Here is a 4,285-nt window from a genome sequence, read left to right on the forward strand (position 1 = left end):
AACATTCATCCTGGCATATCAATTGCCTGGAAATGCTGGCAGTCCTGAAAGCTCTGAGGAGTTTTCTTCCGGACCTCCGCGGCCACCATGTCCTGATACGATCTGACAACAATGCCGTGGTGTTTTATCTAAATCGTCAGGGGGGTCTGAGATCGCGCCCTGTGCAGACTGGCGCATCAGGTCCTCCTGTGGTCCCAAGGGAAACTGTCGTCACTCAGGGCAGTTTACATCCCTGGGCGCCAGAATCAGGGAGCAGACATCCTGTCGAGGCTGGGGCTGAGGCCCAGGGAATTGGCGTCTCCATCCAGAGGTGGTGGAGGCCATATGCGAGAGGTTTGGCCAGGTGGAAGTGGATCTGTTTGCGTCTCGAGAGACGTCCCACTGTCCACTGTGGTTCTCCCTCAGGCATCCGGCCCCGATGGGCCTGGATGCCATGTCACAGACGTGGCCGAGGCTCCGCTCTGCTCCCGGGAGTTCTGGAGCGGGTCCGCCAGAGAATGGTTCTTCGACATCATAGACCTGCTAGACGACCTTCCATGACGGATTCCTTTGAGGAGGGATCTGCTGACTCAGACAGGGGGCACGATATTTCACCCCCAGCCAGAGTTATGGAACCTATGGGTCTGGCCCCTGAGGGGGCACAGCTCATAGAGGAGGGTCTGTCAGCGGGCATCGTTGAGACCCTACTCAGCTCTAGGGTGTAGAGATCATGAGGTAGACTCAGTTAACTGCGCAGTGGCGTCGGTGCTGGAGTTTCTCCAAGATCGGTTCTCTGCCGGGCTTACCCCGTCCACACTTAAGTTGTATGTGGCAGCAATAGGGGCTTTCCACGCACCATTAGGTGAGGGACCTCTGGGGGGAGGCACCATTTGGTTGTAGGATGAGGCCTGTGGCTCATTCCAGGATCCCAACCTAGGATCTTGCAGTAGTGCTTGAAGGGTTGGCTGAGGCCCCCTTTGAGCCGCTGGAGCTGGCCGAGGCCAAGAACCTCACGCTTAAGGTGGCCTTTCTCCTTGCCATCACTTCTCTGAGGAGAATGGAGGACCTCCAGGCATTGGCAGTCACGCGAAATTGCTTGGAGTTTGCCCCGGGCGGAGTTAAGGCCATCATGGTTACGTACCCAAAGTGCCATCTAACACGGTACGGTCGGTGGTTCTCCAGGCTTTCCATCCCCCGCCTCATGTGACGGCAGATGAGGGCAGGTTTCACTAGACACTGCGTCTCCTAGCCCCGCCTATCGTCAGAGCGCCCGCTTCTTCGCTATAGAAAGCTATATCTGCTTGTGCCGGCATCCCTTTATACTTCCGGGTATGCTGTCACTCGCTACGTCCTGACGCAACACCAATCAGGATTGGGCTTTTTCAAATGAGCTTCAGTAGCGTCACACCAAGGGCATTCCCCGAAGTGTCATCTACGATGACGCAGTGTCTCGTTCCCTCTCAGGGAACATGGGTTATATGCATAACCCGAGATGTTTTCTTAGCTCAGTCGAGCTTACTCTGCCTTACACGTCAGCCTATTCCTTCTGAGGACTTTAGGACTGAGGAGATTAAACCTTCTCAAAATACACACTACCAGTCAAACGTTTGTGGTATTTCAATTTTATTTTATTTTTTTTGGTAAAGAAGTTAACACTTTTTTACAGCAAGGACACATTAAAGGTGCAGAGCGTTGTGGGAGCTGAGCAAGGCCGCTGGAGCGATTTATATGCAAACACATGCCTCGCGAGCAGTGGGACTTTTATTATGACGGGACACAGTTGCTGGGCACCAGCGCTATTTCCGTTTTTCCGGTCATGAGTATGAGGTAATGTAGCTCTTTTTATCATATTGTAAAAATTTAAGTGTGATGGAAATATGTTACGACCCCCGGTCTAGGGGTGCAGGGGTGAACATAAAAAAAAACAGTCTCAAAACAGAGTATGTTTAAAAGGAACGTTCTCGGGTTCCTGATTTTAATTTCTTTGTGAGGACAAAAAGGTGAGTATTGCCACAAGTCAACAATGAAAAGTAAATCAAAACTCAGGGATAACTTCGGGGCTAGGCCATGCCAAAATAACAAACAAAAAGTAAACTAAATTATACCAGAAGAAACTAAATTCCCTGTCAAACGAAAAATAGAACCAATGAAAAATACAATGTCTTACCTATCTCCCTAACTGATTGTGGCAGGAGCAGTGTAAATTTATGTTAACTAATAAGAAGATCCGACTACGCCACCCTAAGGAATAACCCCAGGGAAAATACTTAAAACCACTTAATAATGAAGTAACAAAGCACACAAGTTCGATTCCCTCATAAAAAAGCAAGCAAGAGACGTGAGTAAAGTATAAAAATACCACAATTGTTTATTACAAAAAGAGTTTAAAATTTAAGCACAAAACATGCAGGTCCCCACTTCAAAGAAAGGAAAACAAAATACACAAAAATAAAGAAACAGCTTAAATAATAATCATATACATATAAACAAAACAAATACCAGCAGGGCTGAGGCTCCCAATGGCGGGAATCAATGGAGATGGTGGTTCTACAAGAGCACACTTCCACGCACACACACCCGTGCACTCTAGTCACACTAGCAAATACTCAAAGGTGTACACCGCACACGATGAAGAACCACCACCACAAGGAAGAACCATCCACCCATGGGACCTCAGCTCCTGCAGTAAAAAAATGAATTAAACACATTGAAAATAAACTTGACAAGACAAAAATATGGATCAAAACTAATGCAGCCGCTCCTCACATAAAATAGTAGAAAAGCAGGGAGAACATGGAAGAGCAACAATGACCTTATTATCAAAGAGTTGATCACAGAAATGGATTATTATAGCAATACTCAAGATACACACATTGAGCTGCATCAGAAACAATGAAAAATCAAAAACAAAGAAAACCAGAGGACTGGTTGACCTCTTCTAAAAACGAAGAGAGCTACCCAGGCCTCCCAAACAAACCAAAAAGCAGGGTACCAATACAACAAATCAGACAAGCAGTCCCCCTTAAGTTAGCATAGTTTGAGATTTGTCTGCGCAACCGGATACAGTAGCGCATTAACAGCGCAGAGACGACAGCACACTATTACAGCGTAAAACGAGAGGGAGCATCCTGCAGCAGAAAAAAAGAAGTTAATAATCAATATAATCCCCACTCAATTATAATTACAGTTAAAACACTTACCGTTGAGATCTTACACACACTAAACCACGTTAGAAGAACAGGTTTGTCACAGTCATACCCACTAAAAACACAATGGGGTGCGGGAAATCATACCTATTTTGGTATGCAAAATACACGTTAAATCCACACAACTATACAAATCCCCTCAAACCAGTGGTTTAAAACATACCTGAGAGGTGAACAGACAGACTCGGCAGACACAAAGGACTCAGATTTCAGCTAGCCGCACGACAAAACACCAGCACTCAGTTACACTCCAGACATTGACGAAACAGCACAACAAAGGGGAAAAGTGGACGTGACGCATCCCAGGTAACAACCAATCAGCCTTTAAATAGGACAATACTGATTGCTGATTGGTGGGCACTGCTGTCAATCACCTAATCCGGTTACATTCACATAAACAGGAGAAAAAAATGTAATTAGAAAAATAAAAGGCACCTAGCCCCTACGGTTTATAAATGACACGCAAACTAATGTTACCGTGGCACACATGCCACTAAAGTAGCCAAACAAAAAGACAAGTGATAAAGGAGAGGGAGTAACTTAAATTAAAAGAACACCAGCAATGGCTCACTCACTAATAATTAACTCATACAACTTGTGTTTTACAACAGTACACGAATCACACGGATCAATCTCTAGCTCTCTCCCTCTCCCGATGACGCGCTTCCGCTCCTCTTTTAAAAGGGCCGCTGCACCGCCGTGACCAACCAGCGCTCTCTCTGACGTCACGTCCAATTTGGGGCGGAACAACCTATTAGAGACAATAGGAGGAGAGACAGTGGGAAACAACGGGAAGAGAGAAAAACAGCAACACATCCGAGAATACAGTCACAGATGTAACACCCCCACCCATAAATGTCAAATTAATTTTGACTATAACTACCAACCATGGGCACGGGAAAGAGCATCTGCCACAATGTTATCAGACCCCTTCTTGTGACGAATTTCCAAATTGAACCCTTGTACCACCAGAGCCCACCTCATTAATCTCTGGTTGGAATTACACATGCGCATTAAAAACACCAAAGGATTGTGGTCCGTATACACTGCAACAGGTTCAGAGCTACCTCCCACATATACCTCAAAATGTTGCAAAGCAA

At 46.1% G+C, this 4,285-nt stretch overlaps 1 long non-coding RNA gene across 1 annotated transcript; it reads right to left on the bottom strand.

The window, feature by feature from the left end:
* Positions 1–2,704: 2,704 nt before the first annotated feature.
* LOC137052017 (uncharacterized) lies at positions 2,705–3,478 on the bottom strand. Its single transcript, XR_010899926.1, has 3 exons — positions 3,349–3,478; positions 3,180–3,272; positions 2,705–3,107 (listed from the first exon to the last, which is right to left on the bottom strand). It is a non-coding gene; the product is annotated as an uncharacterized lncRNA (long non-coding RNA).
* Positions 3,479–4,285: the final 807 nt, after the last annotated feature.

This window comes from Pseudorasbora parva, chromosome 2 (genome assembly GCF_024679245.1).
Source record: "Pseudorasbora parva isolate DD20220531a chromosome 2, ASM2467924v1, whole genome shotgun sequence".
NCBI lineage: Eukaryota > Metazoa > Chordata > Actinopteri > Cypriniformes > Gobionidae > Pseudorasbora > Pseudorasbora parva.